Genomic DNA, 23,933 nt, shown 5'->3' on the forward strand with positions numbered 1-23,933 from the left:
CAACAACCACAAACTGGATTTCACCTTGGTTGTGTCTTCTGCGGAAAGGACTTTGCCCAACAGATTCCTTTCTTCTTTACCTACCTCTGAGTAGCAACAGCCAGCAGCCAGTCACATCCTTGTTTCTAAGTTAAGAAACACTTCTGATTCCTCCTCCTCTCTCTAATTACTGCTCCACAATCGATTTGCCGTACCCCATGCCAGATTCGCACCTTAGCTCCTCACCTCTAGTCATTAAAACTCAAACTCTCCTCCCATCTTCTCCACAAAAGACATTTTCTAGCAAGCAAGCTACTGCTTATGCTCTCTTACCTCTTTCTCTACTGAAACCAGCTCTACCGAAAGGCTGAAGCATATTTAGCACTCCCAGCTCTCTGCTTGTCTCTTTCTTTTATTTTATATGGTTCAATGTTCTCATTCTGCCTTCTCTCCTTCTTTCTCTACCCCAGCGCTACAAAAAGACATCTTCTGTGAAACCTTAAAAAAAAAAAGATTGCTGAATTAACATGACTTGCACTGCATGGTATTTTCAGACCAGCCATTTGCTAATGTCGCAAACACAATTAGGAAGTCAGGGAAAGAGCTTACAGGAGCAGATGAAAGCTGCAGAGATAAAATGGAAAGCTTTTACCTGCCAAGCTCTCAGGTTAGGGTTCTAGGTTGTCCTCGGATCTAATAAAGCTATAAAAGAGCCATATTAAGGAGATGCATAGTCACATTGCTGTAAATATCAAGTGTAGCTTTTTCCATCCTCCTATAGACATGGATTTTTGCTATTGCAATTTGCAGGCTGGTAGCCATAGGTGGTTTAAATTCTTGATGTCAAAAAAAGCTCAGAACATTACTGACAATTAAAAACAGCTTTTACACATGCACAATAACGCTTCTCATGCTTTAAAAAAAATAATATGCATATCCATATTACCATCATAATAAGTGCCACAGAGTGACATGATATGATTGAGTATAATGGCTCCTTTGGAGCCATTATGGTCGATCAGTAAATAATACACTTTTGAAATTGTCTAACTACATATTTACACTTGTCAACTCTCATACACTTCAGTGACAGAATTTAAAAGAAACACTGTAAAAAACTGTAAGAACATTAAACCACGAAAACATTACACTGAAGTAGTATTAAGGTTTGACTTAAACCCACAAAAACATGGAAATTCCAGGTTAAGGCCAAATCTCCGTAAACGACACTGTCTTTAGCTTGCCGAGCCATGCCCAAGTGCTTGCGGTGGTCGGGGCAAAGCGAGGGATGAGGCAGGGGACGGTGGGGTCACGGGGGCAGGAAGGCAGAGGACCGTGGGGTCATAGTGGTCCAGGGCATCAGGTGAGCACCGAGCCATCATGGAGGGCCCTGGCCACCAAATTTGCAGGAGAGAACCAGCCCACCCGCAGCGACTTGGCTGTTCAGCAAGACACCATTTTATGGTATTTTAAAAAAACAAAGCCTGGACCTTTCCTCTGTTTATTCAGATGAAATTCCCAATTAAGTTAAGAAGAATTAGTCTTCACTTATTTTGGAAGAGGCCCCACTGAGACACTGGGAGTTTTGCCTAGCTGAAACACATGGAGAAGAACTTCAGGCTTTGACCCTAAAAAGGCATTGTCAAAAAAATATGTTAAACAAACATGACAGCGGAACATTAATATCCCAAAGATTCACTCCATGTGGGAAAAAAAAGACTGGGAAACAGGATGTTTTTTCAAGAGTAAAATAATAGGCTTGGTGTTGGCTTTTTTAATTGATAATTTTGTGTCTCTTGTTCAGCTGTAGTCACTTTTGCTCTGAGCAGCAGCGGCAGCAACTTTATTGGTTCCAGTAGAGCTCTGCTGAAAACAATAAGCATCAAGCCCCCAAACGTCATCTGTCTTTCTGCGAGGGTCACATCCTGCTGCCCCGGAGTCAAGGAGATATTGAATGCTTGTGAGATGTCAAGAGTAGCCCCACGCCCGCGGCATCTCCTTCGCAACAAAAGGACCCCAAGCACTTCAGACACTCTGCAGTACAGTCCTGAACCACGCTGTAAAAAGCAATGATGGATATTTTCCTAGAGTAAAGGTCTTCTTTTCATAGATACATAGATAGACAGATCGATCCTTGCTTAGACTTATCTATTACCTAGCTTGTGAGAACAAAATCCATAAAGGCTTGGCATGGCAGAGTCTTGAAGTTGTTTGAAGACACAACCACCACACCCCTGTCAAGAGGGAATTACAGCTCGGTTTTATAGTCAACTCTCCCCTCGACTGGCTGATGACAGAGCAGCCTCCCTCTATGCTCAGCATCTGGGATTTTACAGCCGCTGTATATAAATGGGATTTTCATGACAAACAACTCTGTATTCGGTTTCCTTGTATATCTGAAAGTGAGAATGATCTCTTAAGGCTCTGCCGTGAAGGAGTATTAATGAAGACAAAGAATATTTCAGGCTATTTCCCCCAGGAGCATTATCACAATGACAATATAATGACTTTGTCCTACACAAGTACATTAAGTCCACGTCCTCCTCCCGAAGCAGCTCTTCAGGACCCCCCTGAACGCACGCTCCACACGACAGCCCTCGCAGCCCCCTCCACGCGGCCAGCATCCCACCATCCCACACTGCCCGAAGAGGACAGGATCTGCCATCAGCTCAGAGAGCTTTCTCCAGTCTCTCATTTCATAAGCCCTCCCTGGAGATGTTTGCTTTTGTCTAAATATTATAAACCACGGTACGATGAAGACTTAATAAACCCTGTTGCCTTTTCACTTTGCGCAGCGTCTGTCTCCTCTCACCCTACCTCACAGCTCATGCAAATGTCAGAGTGAGAACAGTTTTTACATCTCCTCGGGTCGCCCCAGAGTGATATAAGCAAAGGTAAACAAACTACTGAAGTCTGGGTATTTTTACTTCAGATGGGATGTAAATCAGTGGATGAAAGCTGGGAATAAACTGGCAATACGAGGGCAGCTTATTAAAGTTTCCTCCCCCAGCTCAAGTGTTCCCTCAGTGTAATATAGCTGACATAGCCCTACACTAAGGAAAAATACAACCAACCCAAAGAGATATAAATATTTCCCCCAAAGTCAAAGACACTCTTTCCCTCAAGATGTTTGGCCAAGTCTTACAGAAAGAGAAAAGCACTTCCCTACCAAAGGCAGAAATCTTTACCTGTAAGAACCCAGGAGGAGGAGACCAGACACCACCCCAAGTGCTCAGGATGGGCACAAGCTCCACACGGGACACCCCAACACAGCAGAACTTGGGATACAGAAGGTGCTCAGTTCCTGCCGTACCACATACACCACTTCCCAAACAACCAGAGCAAAAGCTTCATCCCAGGGCTCAAATCACAAAGTGACTGGTCTTGAGTAGAGCTGAAAGCCCCTGGGAAGAGAGGTTTTAAGAGCAGCAGCTCCAGCTGCCAATTGTTTGACCAGTGGGTGCCCTGAACCCACAACATCCTCACGCCATTATCTCCTGACAGAAATACATTATGTGCTCCCACTCGTCCCTCCCTGCCTCCTTGCTTAAAGCTTTATGGCTGCTGGTGAGGAAATGAGCCTGCCTTGCTCTACCTTTCTCTCCACCACCTTGCTGTCTGAGAGGACTGGTGAGAAAATGTTTCAGCTGCTCTTACACTTCTACAGCATCCATTTCCTGAGGCCCTTATGGAAAAAAAGGCTGTCTCCCATCTCCTGCTGGTGATAGTTTTATCAGATAATAGCACGAAGCAGGAATGATCCTGTGAAGCTGTTACCAATACTCAAAAGATATCTGTATAGCAGCAGTGACACGGAGATCACGCTCGTTGCATTCACCCACCAATGGGCAAAGCCTGAACAGCAACCAAGGGACCAGCAAAGCCTGTCTACTGAAGAGCATACCCTTACTTTAACCTGTCATGAGTAGCTGTTTGGCTTTTCTGATTTTCTGCGTGCACACTGCACTTTTTTTTATATTTTATTTTAAGTTAAAACCTGCTAAAATTCAATGGCTCCAGACACAGCAGTGCCAAGGAAAAGGAGCCTCTGGTCCCTGAGAGGGACTTTTCTCAGTGCTGGCTTGACACATAAAATCTGTTTCTTCATTTATGTCTTCCCTCTTACCTATTTTAGACATGATAGTGTGAAAACATAATAAAAGCTTATGGAAAAAAATTCAAGGAAGCTCAGAAAGTATTATTCAGATCATACTTAGAGGCCTTGGCTCACAAATGCTCTCACGCCAGGAGGACAGCCGCTTGCACACCCCAGCTCTGCCCCTGTGCCACACCAGCGAGTGCGGGCTCTCACGCCTTCCCAAAGGACCAGCTTCTCCATCTCCAGCAGCGTTCAGAACTGCCTTGTTCAATAAAAACACAGTTACTGCAATACAAAACTCCAGCTACAAAACTCGCTTTGCGCCGTTAACGCTCTGCATTTGATGAGGTGCCAGTGTTTTACAAGAGTTTGTCGTCCATACGCTTGCGATCCATGCAAACTCAGAAGTTCATCACACTATGTGACATCTCTGCTGTGCCACTCCTAGCTCAAAATACATCTTAAAGCATCTGAAGTATTGACTAAGGGATTTTAATCATTCATTCAAAAACTCTACCAAGCCAGGGTGAAACCTTGCAGTAAAAGCTCTGCTCAGGACTTACAGTTCACCACCTTCACATGGCAAAATCTTTTCCCGTTAAGTGATTTATCGGAATAATGGGTATTATTTGTATGATAAAGCAGATTACTTGAAAATCTGTCCCAAGCAATCATTATAGTCATAGCAAAGTCAGGACTTGTTCTACTACTGCAACAAAATTTCTGTATTTGTTTTCATAAATATAAAGCAATGAAAAATACAGCTAATTTGGCCAGGATAAAAGTCTACAATAAAGCCCTCATTTTAGGTGTGAGAAGATTTTTGTACTTAGAAGGCGTGAAATTCCCCTTTCTCCTGGTGATGAGAAATGCGCCTTGATGCCCCATCTCCTCCAGGACATAGGCAAAGTGGAAATAATTTTCAAAACTAATATGTACACGGAGTAACATGGTTAACATCATCCAATGAATTTAGATCCACCTACACGGTATAAATATATCTAGATACACTGTCACCTTCAGCAGAATTCATTAAAATAATGTTGTATCTTCCTTGTTAAATGTAATTTTTTTAATTGAAATTTAATCTTACTGCATTATTTGGTAGATTTTTAATTGACATTTGTAGTAATTAATTGGTAAGCATTACAGCTTTGTCTCAAGAATTTAAAACTAAATTTGACATCGAGATTGGCCAGCCACTGCTGTGAGGTGCCTGCTGGGAGCATTTCATCATCCTCCCAGCCCCTCCTGCTGATCAGAGGTGGGAGATGATGGTCTCTTTCTTACAGTCATGAATTACATTACTAATGTATTCCATTACCACCACGCAAATGTCATGTTAATTCCTGATCATCATCAAGTCAGACAATGGTTTCCACGCTGGCACCCAGCCAATTAGCGGTGTGGAAAAATATTCCGCCAATTATATAACTTGAATTAGGTTAAGGACTCAAGAGAAAGCAAAATAAATGCTTTGAAAATACTTCTGAGATAAAATGTAAGTTGACACTGTCTTCATGTGCTATAGCCGATGTTATACAATCTGATAGGCAGCTGCCAACATTCATAACTGTTTATTAAATCTAGCCTCTCTTTATGGTGGCAGCTAAGATCTGTATTTTTACCAATATTAGGTTCATTGTGTTATGAAAAAAGACCAAAATACTTAGGAGCATTCACACCAGCTTATAAAACATATTATGTAGTATATTAAATTGTTAAAATTACTTCTCTCCTCCCCCCCTGCCACAGAGAAAGTTCCACGGACAGAAAAGTTTCAGAAAAACAAAGTCTTTCTGTAGCCACTGATGCTTTAAGGAGCAAGGGAGATCCTGCAAAGACAGACGTGCCATCTCGGGGCTGCTGCCACCTCTCCCACTGCGCAGCCCTGCCAGAGGACGCTGGACTCAGCTCCCGGAGCTCTGCCCCACTCCCCCCATCCCACCAACACGTGTCTGGGGTAGCACAACCCACTGACCTGGGGGAACCCACTCCCGCTCCACAGCTGCGGACAAACCCCTTCGTCTTCTGCTCCCTGGCCATCACAAGAAGTATCATGGGCAGATAAAGCCTTCTGTGTAACCAGGAGCCCACCCAGCAGAGGAGAGCACTGCGGCATGAGCGGGGCACCCCGCAAGAAAAGGTCACCATGAAGCTTGTTGTTAATGCCTCTGGCCGTGCGAGGATACAGCAGGTCTCCAGCTCCGCATCAGTCGGTGTGCGCAGCGCCGAGCCCCGCCAGCAGCACGCTGTGCTGGCAACTCGCTGCACCACCAGGTTTTTAGTACCACCCCATTATTTTGATTTGTTCTGTTCTTAACTCAATTTATCGTACAAGCCTGGTTATCTCCAATTTAAAAACGTACACAGCACTAGTTCCTCGACTTTAAAAATTTATAACTATGAGCAATTTGTTAAAACCTTTTACCGTATCTTTCTGTCTCATTTTCCTAGGTGCTGCAATGAGGCAATTCACTGTTCTGGCTGCTTACCCTAGATGACCTTTGCCTGCCATAAAATGGTATACAACTAAATGCTGTGCTTTAAATAAAACCCTTGCCTCTTCGAAAGGCCCTACGTATTCAGCCAACACAATCAGCAGAAACCACATTTGGTTACTCAATAAGCTGGAAACTTCTAAAACGCGTACAGCAGTGAATGAATTCCTGACATCACCAGGGACACTCGAGTGGGGAACAAGAGAGACCGCCGAGAAGTGGCTCTTGCTGCAGCCGGAGAAAGGATCACTCCTTTAAGCTGAACTCTCAAGGAAAACGAGAACAAAAACTGAATTAGCTCAACACGTACCCTCTGCAGTCAGCACATTGCTAGGCAACTTACCATCTCTTGATAGAATTATGGTGGAGGGCTGGTCGTACATCAGGGTTAAGATGAACACAAGCACCAGTTTTGGCCAACTGCTCCTTTCCAGCGGGACTGCTCAATGCTTGGTCATTTCATATTATTATTTTGCAATATTTTCTAGGCACCTAGAGAGTCTAATGCATTCACAAGGTATTTTAAAGCTATTACGTGACATGAAAATTTTAAGATAACTGGAAGTAAGTGAATTTTAGGAGGAATAGCACAAGTCTTTTTCTTCGTTCAAGCCAGCATTTAGAGAGAGTTAACAATCCTTCTTTTCGTTTTTATTTTTTAATACTGAAGCTATCCAGAGGGCACACTACTCAAACACTTTGTCTTTACTCCAGATGTCAGTCGGCCACAGCTCCATACCTCCGTAACTCAACCTGGTATTTCAAAAGGATGCTTCAAAGCACCCCAGTCCTTCCATTTGGCACCGTTGAGACCAGACACAAAGTCTCATTACAGGCAGTGCCACAGGGCTATCACAATACGTGGCGATGCTGCACTTAACCTAGGCCAGCCTTAGAAGGGCCTCAATCTTTAACAGTGACTTGCATAGTAAGATTTGGACCCCAGGCATTATTTACAGTTATTAAAGAAGCATTAAGCAAATGCACAGACTGCTTTAAATAGAGGCATGTACCTTGCATATAACCACAAGTTTTCCATGCATACTTCATAGGCACAAAGAAATAATTAATTAGCTAACCACCGTGATTAAAAATCAATTGATTCATATGTGACAGAGCGGTGAGAAATTTCTGCATCGCTGGAGAAGTCTGGAACTGGTCGCTGTTTGGGGATCTCAGTTGTATCAGGGAGGTTGGTAATTCAGACATGAAGGAAATGGTAAGAATCTCTCTCCTGCATGCACACTTTGAGCTGCCATATGGGTTTATTCAACTGTTTACTACACCAGTCGGTAAAAACTGAACAGCTATTATAATCTTTGCTAAATGACATGGTAATTATGCTACCTCTGGAAAAAAAGAAAAAAATGGAAACTTTAAAAAAAAAAAAAAAATCACAATTCACTGATGTGTGAATTTCTTGGGTTTTATAATCTTTGAATTGAAATGCACTTTCTAACACACAGAGGGGTATTAAATATATAATAGAAACCTGAATTTCGTTTAAAAAACAATTTGTGCTCCCATTTCCTACACAATTTAATTATGCAGATTTCCTAGTTTTGAAAGATACATAGACTTTCTAATTTTCCTGTAAAATCAGATGATTCCTGTTTTCCCAACCTCTTGGTCTTCTGATTAATGAAGAAATATTGCCCCTCCTCTCGCCCCACTTAATAAATACGAGAGGCAACCAGGAGCAGGTGGGTAAGAGGAGAGGACACGAGAAGGCTCTCCATGCCAGGCTGCTGGGGGATGGGGACAGCCAGGGAAGGCACAACTGCCACTTGTTTGGCACAAAAGGCGCCAACAGGTTTCTCAGCTGGGTAACGCCACGGGGAAATGGCAACTGCTAGTTAACAGAGAAGGGGTCACCCCACACCATCCTGGCCAAAACTGGCTGTTGAAGGCTTTGCACGGGCTGTGCGTGGCAGCACCGAAGTCACAGTGAAGAGGGCAAGCGCACGCGACGAGCCAGCTCTCCTGTGTACCAGTGACACCATTTTGTCACTGGGATGCAAGTGCAGCAAATGGTGGAGCTAATTATTTGTTGGCAATGGCTCCTTTGAGAGTCCATCATGCGAAACATGATGGAGAAGAGACCTCTTCATATTCATATTTAATCATGACACAAATTGCCCACATAAGCATGTTTAGACCCTGTCTATCTGCAAGGCTTCAGTTTCGGGCAGTAGCTTCGCCTGCATCACTGAACTCGTGTCACCACCAAAGACCTCGTAGCTCACAGAATTTGAGGGAATGGAGAGAAGAAAGGAAGGAAGGGAGTATTTTTTCTGTATTGCTAATGTTTGGTATCACTTCTATTTCATTACAACAAGTGGTGACTTGCTTTTAAGCACAGACAATACAAAAAAGAAACCCAAAAGCCCACCATATTAAGAAGGCAAAAAAAAGGGTGAGGGAAAGAGAGATTGTAAGAATGAATAAGGGAGAGTTACTGCAAACTCAGGTTTGACAACTCACCAGTTTTACTTGCAGGCATCACACATATCCACTCATGACTCAGGGCAAATATGGGAAAGGATCGAAACCCTTATCATGGCAAATGTGTCTGGAAGCCGGAGTCACTCAGAAAAAATGTTCTCAGGAGACTGAAAGACAAAAACATGTTTTAAAACTTCACTCAGTTAGAATCATATCAAAGCCTACCATTTTCCTTTGAAAATAAAATGTGGTTACAAATGCTGGAGGTGGGGGAAGCATTATGGGACTATTTCTACGTATCAAACATTATCACACAGCAGACTTTATTTGGCTTTAAATAAATCTGAACATTACAATATTAAGAAAGGTTTTTAAAGACACACTTATTTCACATTTGCAATGTGCTCCTCCAACAGGCAAGCTTATATGCCTTTTAAATACCAAAATGTGTCACCATCCAAATCCATATTGTGCTCGAAAACACTGCACTGTGCACAAAATCCAGATACTTTAACCTACTTTCATTATCAAAATATAACAGTCTCTGAATTTCTGAAATATTTACTCTCTGCCTTCACTCACTGCATCCTGATAAAACCTTAACAAAACGTAGAATCTCTTGTTAGTAATAATCTTTCCTCTGAGATAAGGAAAAACACATATAAAAACTATTTGATGTTCAGGGTGAAAAGGCAAAATTCGCAAACATCAGTTAAGAAATACCAATTAGTATGCTTTTTTCCCCAGCTATTAGTAACACAGATTGAGTTTAAGCTTAGCTCAGAGGAAGCTGCTCGCTGCACAAACGAAACATCCATTTTACTAATAAGGGTATTTTAAAATAAATGTAGAATTTCTTCAATGACAAAGTGTCCACACTGAGTAAAAACTCATATTCAGAAATACGAACAGAGGTGTTCTCGGGGCTGCTCTGCATCATGCCCATGAAAACACACAGGATTTAAGCGGCAGCTCCGGTGCCTGCCCAAACTGGGGAAGGGCACTTGCTCCTTAACGGATGCACCGACGCCCAGGAGAGCCTCTGCTCCCTGGACCACAACTCAACAGGGACCTGTGGCAATAAACCCCAGAGGAGAAAACAAACTTTACAACAGATGAAACTGCCCTGAAGAACCAGGGTAGAAAAAAAAGTACCAAAGCAAAAATCATGTGTAGTGCTTCTGACCTCTTCATTCCCCAGTCCTTTCCCTCCACAGCATCCCCAAGGCAGCAGCTGCTCCCAGCCTTTCCACATCTACCAGCGCTTTGGCAGCGGCAAGAACTGCCATCTCCAAATTAACTTTGCGGAGTTAATTCCTTTGGCAGCCCACTGCAGCCTTCCTGAGGAACATCTGGAAGCTTCTGTCTTAGCAACAACTGCATGAAATTTCGTAAGACAAAAAACAGGTACTTCTCTGGCCCTGGGGCTTTCTCCCATTCTTTGCTGAATACAACACAACGGGTCAAGGAAGATCACAAGAGTTCAGAAATCTAAATACAGGGATTTTGCGACCCTATTATAAAACTGTGCTACACAATAAAAATATATCCAAAAAGGGTTTTTAAACAGCATTTATGCTAAACATGACTTCTTTCACAGAGACTCTGAAATACCTGCAAACCAAAAGTGACCTGCATTTTGCATCAGTTGTATTTTATTCATGAGGAGCAGAGCACTTGAGAGAAGCAACTGAGCAGTGTCAGAAACACACATCCGAGGCTTGCTTTATTGCTGCACTTGATGACAGATATGCAAATGGGTATGTAGCTGAGCAGAAAGCTGCATCTACACGTGTTGGGGCAAGATTTCTCCAGCTGACCTGCTGCACCACAGTATTCGACTGCTTAGTAATCTTTATCCATGATACGTCTGTAGAGTGGGAAAGTATCATTAGCCCCGTTTAGAAGATGAGGAATTGAGGCTCATTCTAGCTAATGATTGCTCAAAAGACTGCACGTTCTTTTGACACTTTTGAGGCAAAATGACTTGTCTAAATAATATATTTGGTCTGCAGCAGACAAGGGCTACAGAAGTGCTGTCCTCACCTCCAGATCACTCTTCTTTTTCAGATCCCTCCTCAAGCATAAGGAATATCTTGGCATCTTTGTGCCAACAAGCAGATTTGAAAGCTGGAAAACCTTCTATACAAGGAACAAGAAACAGTGTTGGAAGCAGGTAAAGTCAACCCACCCCAGCCTGGCCTGAACTCTGACTGTGCACCTGGAAAAACGGATGTTTCTTACACCACCAAAAACTGACCTCTCCAAAATACTCCACAAAACATTTCTTCAGCCGGGTTTCCCAAGGGAACAAGGCTTACGTGATCACCCTGTACTTTCGGTGCCCAGCCCCACCTGCTTCTTTTGAATCCCTTGGGATTAACGGGAGCAGCAAGCTCCCAAAGACATGAATTCTCACGGCATTACGTCTAGGGCTTGCACCAGTGGAGGCCTCCAAAACCATTCGATCAGCTGGCTCCCACAGCCAGCTGGCTCGCCGGCACACAGCCAGCTCCAGGCTGGGCCGTGCCAGGAGGGAGCCTGGCGTGGCCCAGAGGCAGTTCAGGCACTTCCATGGACCTCGATGCTTGGAGAGCCTGGGGAAACCACAGATAGTGCTGAGGGGAAGGGTGGGGGAGGGAGAGGAACAGATAATAGATCAGTTCTGATAAACTGAAGTCTTTAATGATCTACCCACACACTTGAGTTCGATCTGGCATTGACAAATTGAAGCTTTTAATGACGCGCCCACACATTTGAGTTGGACACTCCTCTCCTACAACTTCCATAAAAATAGCTTGCTGGGTTAAAGACAGAGAAACTCTAGTAACGCTGCAACATGAGCAAAAACTCTTGAGCACTCCAATAAAACTTCTCCCCCAATGGACTATTTATTGTGACCTCCAACACAGACCTTCTCCTGCACTGGCCTGCTCCCACACAGATTCTCCGAAGGCTACAGCTAAGTAAGGGGCAATGAGATGCAGGAGTTTTAGCATAACTGAAGTACAAAGTCAATCAAACCTTGAAACAGGAATCTGGGCTTCATTAATTCTAGCAATCACAACGTTTTTATTATCACTGTATTAATCAGAATAGGAAACCTATTAATCTGCCCCCAACAAAAATTAATCTTTGTAATATTGAACAGATTCAAAAGACAAGTTTTAATATTTCACTATTTAAATCTCAAAGGCAGAGGCGCACAGCTGAGTTGATCTGACAGACCACTACGGACTTCATCTCATCAGCACGAGGTCAGCCCTACCACCCTCACCTTTCCCTGACGCTTCCAGCCCTCTTCATACACCTCCACCCTGGGGTCTGGCTTGTCCCAGAGCAAACCCCCAGCCAAGCCACTGCAGTATGCTGCAGAACACCCCACTGCTACCAGATGTGGCATCACAACGGAACCCAGTTTCAAGGAGAAGATGGGTGGCAGAGGAAAAGTGCTTACGAAATGATGGCAAGGAGTGGGACTAGACAGAAAGGGGCTGAGGAAATAAAGAGAAATGACAAATGTGACTGCAAAAAGAGGAAAACAACCCAAAGCATCTCCATGTCCTGCCCGGGGCGGGTGTGACAGAGATGAGCACATGCCTGCAGTTCTGCTGCTGCTCTTCTATCACTATCCTGTAGTGGCAATTGCTGATGGACACGTTATTCTGTTACTTGGCCAGATTTTCATTAAAGCAGCTTTCACCAACATATATATATATACACACATACATATACACACACATACACCTTGGGACTGTATTTGGCACAATGTATTTCAAAGCCTGATCAAAGGCAGAACTTCAATCGTCTTATGCATCACTCACATTAGGCTGTTTACTGACTGCAATGAAACTACAGAATACTGTTTTAACTAATGATTTCTCAAAGCCATGTTGCACAAAAGAAAACAGGTTCAACTTGTACATCAGTGCCTAAGAGACCGCTCCAAAACAGACAACTGTATGAAAAGTTGTGCCTATGTATACATATATACAAAACTGTTTTTAAGTGACTGTTTTAAATTAGAATAAATCTGTGTTCCACCAATTAAGCTTTGAATGCACGGCTGATATCGTTCGCTATTTTAAACAAGCGCCATAATAAATGCAAAAATTCAAATATTTTAGAGAAAATACTTGGAGAGTTGAGACATTAATTTTGCCATATACAGTCTGTTTCACAGGGATTTAAAAAGCGTTATTGCCACCCTGGGTACATTGGAATAAAGATGAAACACCATCCTTTCCTATTTACATATTAAAAAATACGTGCCTTCTTGATACAGACTACCCAGCTTGCTGATACATGACTCTGTTAAAAACAATACAGCCTGTCTGGAAAATGCAAAGCCCCAAACTAGATGCGTCCTTGTAAGAATTAACTGCACTCTAACAGGTTGTAAGTGGAAATAAAATGTACTGCTGTGTTGTTTATCCTCCCCTCCAGCAAGAGTCCTGGGGGAGCAGGGCCAGAGCAGCTGCAACTCCCCAGGGCCCTGCCTAAGGATGGAGCTGTTTACCAACTACCACAAGCAGCAAAATAAGAGTAAGATCAGCCTGGAAAGCCTTGGGATCTTCTACATCCAGGTGAAAAAACAAACAAGCAAACAAACAAAACCTCCCAAAAAGAACATCAAACAAAAAAAAAAATCCCCACCACGCCACCACCACAAAAACATACCATCCCTATTCTTATTTCTACACATACCTTTCACATACCTGTATTTGATTGTAGCTTGAGATGCTCAGCAATTTCCTAAAATCTTTCAATGCAGACATAATTTTTCTAAAATAAATAACCTTTTTTTCCTTTTTTATTATTTTCCTTTTCTTCCTTTTTTTTTTTTAAAACAAATTGCCATTAGAAACATATGCCCAAAGCATCCTTAAAAAGATCACGAAGGCTGCTAGCAAGGGGAACTTCACTGCACCGAGTAGTAACATTTGTTCTCCCTTTCAGCTGGGATCCACCTCAACTTTTTGATGTTGGTTAGAGCTTTTATTTGCAAATAGAGCAGAGCTGCTTGGGATGGAGGGCTCCTCCGGAGCATGCCATGTGGCCTGCACAGATGTTCCTTTTATTCCTGTGTCCCACAAGGCTCTGTGGCTCACTGGTGTTAAACAGATTACGCAAGTAGAACACTTGATTTTGCATGTCCCCCTTTTTTCCAACAGTTGCCTAATTTACTCAACTCGTTTTGCTCCCCCTTCCCCCCACAATCACTACTGAAAACACAGGAAAAATGAGGCAGAAGTAGGAAGTTTCTCCTCCAAGACCAGAATTTGCAGAAATGCTCAGTGTCTGCAAACAAAACAGAAATGCAGAAGAACAAAACTCTTATTGGACAGTAAAGTAACTAGCTCATTAGGTGCCAGGTTCTTCAAAAAACTTCATCATATCCCAGTAACACCAGTCGCTACAAGTATCATAATCTCTCACCCTGATTTAGATGTCCAAATGAGAATTGAACTTTTTCCAAAAAAAAAAAAAAAAATCTAGCACCAATTATGGGTGCTAAGCATTTGAAAATCCTTGAAAATCTGGCCTTAAACTCAGTCACAAAGAAGGGGCTTAATTTCCCGGCTGTCAGGCATCCCAATCAACAATTGAAGTCAATGGGATCTACACACTACCTTATTAAAAAAAAAAAAAAAAAAAAAATAGAGCCTAAGAGGCTCATTAAGCAACTTCAGCTACAGGGAGACAACCTCGCTGCAGAAGACAGCAGCTATACACAGCTTTGTGCATCAGCCACTTTGCTCTCATGCTTAATTTGATTAATCATTTTGGTATTATCCCCAATTAGAAAAGTGTCTAACAGGAAAAATAATCAAAAAAAAAATGATTAAGACTAAGACGCAGCAGAAAACAGCAGCTACTGAACATGCAACTACTTGGGACTTCTGGCATTTGCCAAGGATAGAAAATTAAAGCTAAAAATTGTGGCCAAATACAAAGGCATTGGTGTTTCATCCAGACTGTGGATTTTGAATTTTTTTTTTTAATAAACTGCAACCGAATTCCAGATGTTGAAAGTTGGGAAGTAAAAATTGCTTTAGCTGTAAAAACACAGAAAGGTGAGACAAAAAATTCTGCTGAAATATAATGATTCTAAGGGATGAAAGCGAAGCCCATACCCCCCCCTCCCGGGGAACAGGGTGGGACAGGATTTTTTCCCCTCTCTGTGCCAAACCAGGTAGCGGCACTGGGGGTTGCCTGGAGTTTCCTTTTAATAAGGGACAGATTGGAGCAGAAATCCCTAGGAAGTCCCTCAGCGGGGAGGGAAACGCAGGTCCCCTGCGTTTCTGGTGCTGGGGCAGTTGTGAATGGAGCCCCCCAGACCCTCTGGCACCCACGTCCTGCAACCCACGGCTGGTACCTGGCAACTCTACCTGTGCGATAACACCCGGGCACAGGGACTTGTGGATGCAACAGACACAAACTAGTACACCCCAAAAAGATGCACAAACCCACCATTTTCTTTCACCAGAGTCCAAATTACCCCTGGCACAGAAGAGCCACGTGTGAGGCGCCAGGATATACTTCAGCATCCAAAGGCAATCCAAATTTGGACCTGCACGACTGGTTCTCGTTTTAATATACGGGTTTGATCACCACCAACACTCAGGGCTTTTAAAAGCAGAAGTAAGGGCAGTATTTTGAGATCACTGGTTTCACCCGTTTGTTTCCATCACAGCATCCACAACACTCTGCAGATGAACGTACAAAATCAGAGTATCCTGCAGCATCCCACCAACTCCATCCCAGGAAGACACTCAGTTTCACCCTAAAATACAAGGACAGCAGCAAATGTTTGGATTTTGATAAGAAGGGGAATATTCATCAGCATACTTCACCAGTGATGCAGTCAAAACTTGCAAACTTAGTCACAGAAATATGACTGAACTTGTCTGCTACCACAAAACAAAGTACCGTCTAGTGGTTAAAATCGGAGGACATGATTCAGGAATGCAAGCCTTTTCAAAGAAGAACTAAAACACATGATTAAGTGCTGTTGAAGTCAATAGGCTGATTCAGAGACCAACTTTTGGAGCAATGGATAATACTCCCCACATTGCCATATGGCTCTCAGTCAAACTTCCTAGAAGCATTTGCTAATACCGGGTTCCACCACAGCTTTTGGGAGGCCTGCTTTTCTTTTGCCTTTTTTTTTTTTCTTCTTCTCTCCTTTCTTTTTTTAAACCTACGTCTGGGAGGATTTTCACCCACTCTGAAGATCCTCTGGGCTCTCACCAACTGAGAGAGAATACCCAACCGTGATTACTACAGGGTGGTGCAGACTCAATGCAATGATTAATATTCTCAAATGAAAGGTCATCTATAAATACTAAATACATTCAAATATATATTATATAATATGTAAATATATAATATATAGAATAATAAATGCAGATTTATAATTAATAAATGCAAATTTATTATAATCCAAATGCACTTTTTGTGGTATTCAGTAAAAGGTGCACAAGACTGTTACAACAGCAAAATCCAGCGTGTGCATCTCAGCCAGACGAGGGATCTCTGCAAACAATCCCAATTCCACCTCAAAACTCCTGAACCCACTCCCTTTACAACTTGCAAATATTTCACTTCTCCTGCCAGCTCCCCAGTCACTGCTACAGTAAAATCTTCCATGGCAGGTTTGCTATTTCTTATCCTTCTAATCTATATTGTGCACAGATAGCAGGCACTTGTCATAGCCTCCTGCGAGGCGGTGACAGCAGCACAGCCACCGAGGCTGACCCCCCAGGCAGGCAGCACTGCCGCCCCACGCTGAGCAAACCGCATCCCCAAGGTTTTCCTTATCTCCCAGGAACGCCATCCAACAGCACCTCTGCTCCCCAGCCATCCTCAATCCTGCCAATACAAACAAGCAGCAAACCAAACCTTTTAGCAAGATAAATGGCTACCTAGCAGCATGAAAGCTAACATTTGTAGCAACTCAGTTACAATTTTTTATTTCTATTTATACAATGGGGAACAGAAGGGGGAGACCACTGGCAGAGCCACCCACTGACTCTTCATCCCCTCCCCAAACCACCCGACTGACATAACACGCTAATTTTGCACATTTCCTAATCTTTGCAAAGGTTGAAAAGTTATTCTTTGCGTTTAGTCACAGAAAAGAAGAGATAAGACAAAAGCCCAATGAATTCTTGTTGGCTTTTTGAAACACTTCATAGTACAGATAAGGCGTAACACAGTTTTTAAGCAGTTTGAAAACACCCTGTTACTTCCTACAATTAAACAAACATAATTGCAGCCTAAATCAGCCCTTCCAGCCATCTTGTCTTTAAGGCAACAGGGAAAGAAGAGGCGCTACAACGTACAGTACTTTTTCTGACTATTAAAGTGTTTCTCCTTATTCAATATCTAAATTAAATCAAATGGAGTATACTAAGTAAGCCCATAAGACACAGCGCATGATGCAAGAGTCTTAAAATCCTTATCTACTGAGCACTCCAGCTTAAAGGCTGATGTTTTATGTTCCCCTGCAGCGCAGGGGGATCCTGCTGGCTTGGCCAGACTAGGAAAATAAGCTTCGAATGACCAAACGCAACTGCAACTTGAAAAGTAGGAACCAAACCAGACACAACAAACCACAGAGCAGCCGCCCCGGCCCGGCCAGAGCTTGTCCAGCACTGCTGTTCCCTCACCGGCACGCTCCCCGCGCCACGGCAGGTTTTGCAGGGCTGCTGCTAAGATGCTCACGAGTACAAGCCAACGAGTTGGGTCTTTAATCACAAGATATTTAGTCCGAGATGGACAGAGTAAAGAAAGCAGAAAGCAGGCACGTGCTGACGGAGCGACAGATGCACAGAGTTGTGCAAATTTGCTGAATTCCAAAGTTATGAATTCCTCAAGTTTAAGCGATTCTTGAAACGCCGCTGAGCCAAAATCCACAGTCCTGTCTGGATGCTCTCCCCGCAGGTCCTGGCGTGGGGGTGAGGGGATGGCACTGCACGGGGCAGCCCACCCCATCGCACACCCACGGGCACGTGCGGAGGAGCGGGAAGGGCGTTTTGGGTCATTTTCTGCCCGTGTTCACCCCAGGCAGCCTTACAGACATCTCACAGGACAGTCCTTCCCTGCATCGACCACACGTGACCCTAGGCAAGAAATGGGTGCTCCTCCGCACTCACGCACCCAGATCTGCAGCCCAGGGCAAGTGCTGTGCGGAGTGCAAGTCAGAAACACGAATACCAAGAACTGCTGAGCCCATAAATATCAGCTTTCTATAACACACAAATAAAACCTGAGTTCAAGGCGAAGTCCAGCATCTATCCTCCAAGTTTAGCTAAGTTTCTCTCCTGAATATATATAATTAAAGCATGTGAAATGTCATTTTACATGTCCTATTAAAGGGACATTTACCACAAAGAAGTAAAGAAGCCCAAATATTAAAATGTGAGTAAAACTATTGCTGATAACAATGACATAAGTTAATACTGGTAGTTAATTATGTCTAGCTGTATTCTCAGACTTTTATTGGAAGACTGAGGCTTTTTCACAAAATTCGTGTTACTAAATAATGTAATTTACTTAAGTACTTAGTTCTATCAGATCCATCAATTTAGTTTTTATTGTTCAACTCATTTGCCATTTAGCATACCTGCCCATAGAACCAAACCACACATTGTACCTATTTCCTCCAAAGAAAAGCTCTGTAATTATCAGCAGATCTACTAAGTGTATTTGGAGGTCAAATTTCAGATCTCTTCCTTTTTTTTTTTCTTTTTTTCTTTTTTTTTCCCCTTGTTACCTTTCACCTTGTAAGTGCCAGAAAACAGTTCCAAAAATTAAAAAAATACCTCTCTGAGCAGGGAAATACAAAAATCACATTTCCTCTGGACCAGACTTCATAGCTTGAAAAGAAAAAAAAAAAAAAAAAGAAGCAAAAGTCACTTAATGCTGCAGAGCAGCCACGGGGCTGGAGCTGTGATTACAGCGTTGGGACATCCTCAAAACCACCGAGTATTCAAATAATGCAAAGCAAAGCACTGCTGCCAGTGCAGTCGATCCACAGGTCATCGCAACCCTGCGGATGTAACGCTACTATTTGGGATGAAAAGATAAGGCGAATTTAAAATCATGGCTGTTGTTTTTTAATTTTCAAAAATCAACAGGAACTGGGTGCATCACTCTCCAGGAGCATTTGGAAAAGCCAAGTTAAGATCTCTGAAGGCACAGGGGGAAGCATGGACTTAGCCAGCATCCTTTGGCATGAAGAGACTGCCTGACATCAGCAGAGAAAGGATCAAATCACATTCTGAGAAGCTCCTCAGAGATGTACCAACAAGTAATACTAAAATAATAGTGACTGCTTCACAGTAATAAGGGATAAGGAGGACAGAGGGAGAAAAAAAAAAAAAATTAAAAAGACACCAGCCCACAGTAGTAACTACAAAGAAATAATTTCAGGGCCCAAACCAATATAATTTTTTTTTAAATTAAAACAATTTCATAAAACAACATTACTACAAGCCCACCCAAAACACCGAGAAGCCATTTTTACCATTTTAATCAAACACAAAGCTGATATGCTAACTTAAAGGATCAAGACAAAATAAGATATGTGGGCCGGCAATCTGAATGCCAAGTTTTACCCATGTGAATTCAGTTATAAATGCTTGGAAAATGTGATTCCTTAACTTAGAAATAGCTGCTGTAGCATTCAAAGGTACTCCAGTAATTACTGGAATGCTCGCTGAAAAACTAGACAGAAGCTAACATCTTACTTACATTAAATACACATTCACCACAAATTAAAAGAGCCACAGAAAAGGGAAAAAAAAAAAAAAAAAACCAAAAAAAAACAGAAAACAATCAGGCGAGCAGATGTTCGAAAAAGAAGGAAAAAAAAAATTACAAGAGAGGGCCAGATGCTTATTTCTGGTACTCGGTACAGTGCGCCAAAGGTGCCCTGCACCACAAGCCTCCCCAAATCACCGATGCTCAACAGCTGAAGGGAGTCAGATTGTCACCTATACATCTGTAAGTGGTAATTTCATCCCAGATACTGCAATAACACGCTGCCTTAAAATCGCAGAAATGCTGCCTAGTCATCCGAGACAACAGTAAAACAAGCAGCAACGCCAAATGTAGTTGTCTACTACTGCCTGAGGGGCTCGTGGGTTTAGCAACTGGGCTGGCATAAGGATTGTATTATTGAGGAGTGCCCTACATTGCTTTATTAAGTGGCAGTGAAATGTCTATTGCACTCGGTGCCTGGGAAATACTGTAAGAAACGCCAACCACCACCAACCAAACTACAAACGAAGCTACTTGACCAATCCAGGCTTATTATCAGTTGATGTTCCCCAAAAATAAACTGTTCTGGAAATAAGAAATTGGTGACGTTAGCAGAGATGGGTTGGAGAACCTCTTTGCAGTGAACATAAAGCCCCAGGACACACTGGTAGGAGCAGAAAAGTCTGCACCCAGGCTTTGGAAGGAGGTACCCAAAGAGAAGTTATCTGCAAAATGTGCATCACACTCTCCTGGCTCTCTTCACACCTCCCCCTTCGCATCCCCACTCCCATGCACCTTCGCGTCTATTCCCACACTTCTCTCGCTACCCACATCCTGAACATATTTATGTTGTAAATATCCATTTGGAAGCATTCGGTATGCTTGTGGCACAAAGAAGGATGCTGCTTTGAGCTTCAGAAGGCAGCCATCTTCGCCATGACCCCTCTCTCCCTTTCCCAACTACACGGGAGGGGAAAAAATTACTTGGCCCTCACCCTTATCTTTTATCCACTCAGGAACCAGATTATTGCCTAATAAAACTTCACTGCAAAGCTATTAAAAATTAAAGGGATATTTCCCTTCCTACATAATGATTTGTCACAAGCCAGACCTAAATCAGGATTGATGAGGTTCATGGTACCTTTTTTTTTTTTTTAAAATTTGGCAGAATTTTCAGATCTTTTTACAGCCCTTCTCACTCCTGACTGACACAGAATTTCTCCTTCAGTCCTCCAGAGCTTACTCCTTCATCGAGATGAAGTAAGAGGTGAAAGGCAGCTGAGCCAGCAGAAATGTTCCCACTGTCCTTCAGGAAACACGCTGAAGAGCCCAAATAGTTGGTATGATTCAGAACTAGTGGTAGAAAAAGGACAAACCAGATTACAGCAACACAGAGGACTCCATCCAAAACCTGCATCCAACGAGACTCCAGCTAACATATGGTGGAAATGTGACTTTCTGCAAATATCCTCCGCAGAAGCCAATTCCTCTCCTCCACCCAAGCCACATCCAATAGCTCTAGTAGAACAAGCTGTTACTTACACGTATTAGTCAGGATAGGCATCAGCCATGATACAAATTTTAATCCATCTAGCTAATGAGGGATCTGCCATCTAGTTAACATGCTCAGACCCTCCAGAGAAATTAAAATCCACCTATTTAGGCTCCTTGCTAACCGATGCGCTGCCCATCCCGGAGCGCGGTGGCTGCTTTTCCGAGTCATCATGTCCCGCGCTCCCTCCGCACGGCCGGCACCGCTCTGCTCCACCAATACAAAGAGAAGCACCCAAAGCAGAATCGCACTGGAAAAACAGAACTTGGAAAGAATGCGTTAGCAACTTCAATCCAAATATAAAATGCATTTAAAGGTCATAATTTGCATAACTACATCTCATGTTTTTTGTTGTGTGTTTTTTTTTTTCTTTTTTTTTTTTCTTTTTTAAATTGCTCTATCCAGGAAGGTGCCGAGCACTTCTGAGAATTGCTGAGCGCCTCTGCTTCTCGTTTAAAGTTTTAACAACTCTTAGGGCTGTTCAGTGCTTGGCAGGAGCAGCTCTACAAGGCGTCCTAGGACCATGCTAATAGATACGTAGGATTTCTGAAAAAAACCCTTTTCAAAAAACAAACTAATGAGAGAAGGCATATGGCCCTGAGAGCGTACGGCACAATTATCAGATGCTGACATGGGAGTTTCACTTTCTTATGATGCGCTCTTGGTAGTGGATTCAGAAAAGCAGCAATATGCAACCAGTCATAACAGGAAGAGCTCAAAAGGCCACAGGCACAAATTGCCCCGACGACGGTCTTTTTTTTTTTTAATCCTTTTGTTCACTTGGATCAACAACTGCCCCAATCTGCATCCAGTGCGGATGCTACACTGATCCCCTAAAACTTCATCACCAAATCCATATCCAGTCCCGCAAAAAGTGTTGTGTTTTCCTTGAAAGAATTGTAACTGGAAGAATAGCAGGTACAAGGAGTGCCCTCTTCAACCAGAGTGAAAACCAGGAGATGCTGGAACATTGAGCTCTTGCTTCCTGCACAAAATTAATTATAACAGCCAATCTGTGCTGCTGCTTAAGTCTGCTGGGGAAAAGATGAAATGGCTAAATTGCTATCAAGGCACAGGAAGGGCTCATCACAGCAATGTCTGAGGCTGCTGCAGAAGTGGTATTCTGCCTTCTCCTGAGCTACAGAAGTTAACTCTGGAGATGGATGAAAACTGTGGCTACAAGCCTGCAGTTCCCCCAGCCTGTATAAACGTGTTTGCAAAGATCAATGTGCTCGGCATCGGGTTCAGAGGCTGAACGCGGCTCTATCACCATTACCACCTGACTGATGATTGACACAAACCACACACCACCTACAAAAGGCATTGCACAGACCCGAGCGTGTGGGAAATGCAGGCTTTCCAAAAACCCTCCACAACATCTTAGATGTTTTCCCACATTTCAATTTAAGGGACAAAAAAAAAAAAAAAAAAAAAAGATCAAGGTTGCAGTATCCGTGTTAAATGGGATCTTTCATTTCCGTGGCATCCGCTCACATTCCTTTCGGAAGTTAAGAAATATTCTGTTTATTCTGGACTCAGCACAAGATCCTTCCACCAAAAGCAAGTTCCTCGTAGTGCTCTGCTGCAGACATCACCAGCAGAGAAGGGACGCAGAGCACCAGGGCTTGCTAAGAAGCAATGAGTATCACATCAGAGATGCTGTGTACTCAGTTCTTCAAGCTACACAGTTTTTTTTTTAGAAAGGGGAGTAAAAAGCACACCATTTTCTTGTGAAAACTGTATCTATCTCAACAAAGACAGTGAAAACCTCAAAATCAAGTTCACAAAGCCCTCTGGATTTCCCACAGTAACGTTAGTCATGGGGTCCTTATGAGAAATGCCCCAGTCCTGACTAATTGCTGAGAACGATGATACATTTGTTTCATTACCATCAACCCTAAAATATGTACCTGATAAGAACTTCTGCATTTCTGGCGCCTGCCCCCCCAAGTCTCACCACCCTTCTTGCTCTGCAGCACAGGGAGAGGCTAAAGCTCCTGATTCCTGGTCCACCTTACCGGGGGTCTCTGCAGGCCCCCAGAAGAAGGGATTGCTCCACCTGATGAAGCAACCAGACCTGGAGCAACATGAGGTGAAAATCCCTTCATCTCCCACACTGTCTTCCAACCTTACATTTTCCAGAGAGGACGAGGAGATTCAAGGAGACACTCTCCCCTAAGCCGAGCCTCTGGGGAGGCCGAGATGGATGGTCCAGAGAATACAGCCATAATGTCCAGGGTTGGTTTAGGTCAGGAGTGCCTCCAGATCCCAGAGAGAGAAACGAGACCGCACACCCACACCGGGACCTGCACCGAGAACATCGTCAGCCCACGGAGGACAACGGGACTGTGCTGGGTGATGGAACACCAACATCTGCCGTGCCCGAACCCTTACAACAGAGAAGGCTTCAGAGACAATTTGGCACAAGAGGCCAGAGTTTTCCTGCAGTTTTAAAGGATGAAGATTCAAATCAATAAGGAACTCTTGAGGGCCTCTGTGGCCAACTCACCTATGGCCCTATGAGGTCCTGCACTGACCACGACACGGTCTCAGAGAATGGACAGTTCAACCTCCCCAAGGACGCTCT

At 43.2% G+C, this 23,933-nt stretch overlaps 1 protein-coding gene across 12 annotated transcripts in view; it reads right to left on the minus strand.

Moving 5' to 3' along the window:
* FOXP1 (forkhead box P1) overlaps window positions 1-23,933 on the minus strand; it is a 390,108-nt gene that overhangs the window by 333,768 nt on the left and 32,407 nt on the right. For 11 of the 12 annotated variants that reach the window (XM_074836019.1, XM_074836032.1, XM_074836035.1 and 8 more), the window contains exon 2: window positions 9,064-9,191. The gene's annotated coding sequence lies outside the window, so the exon portion shown is untranslated. Of the gene's footprint in view, window positions 1-9,063; window positions 9,192-15,498; window positions 15,576-23,933 lie in introns of those variants that run through there. The other variant, XM_074836021.1, reaches the window with a different exon arrangement.

Source organism: Strix aluco, chromosome 11 (assembly GCF_031877795.1).
Source record: "Strix aluco isolate bStrAlu1 chromosome 11, bStrAlu1.hap1, whole genome shotgun sequence".
NCBI lineage: Eukaryota > Metazoa > Chordata > Aves > Strigiformes > Strigidae > Strix > Strix aluco.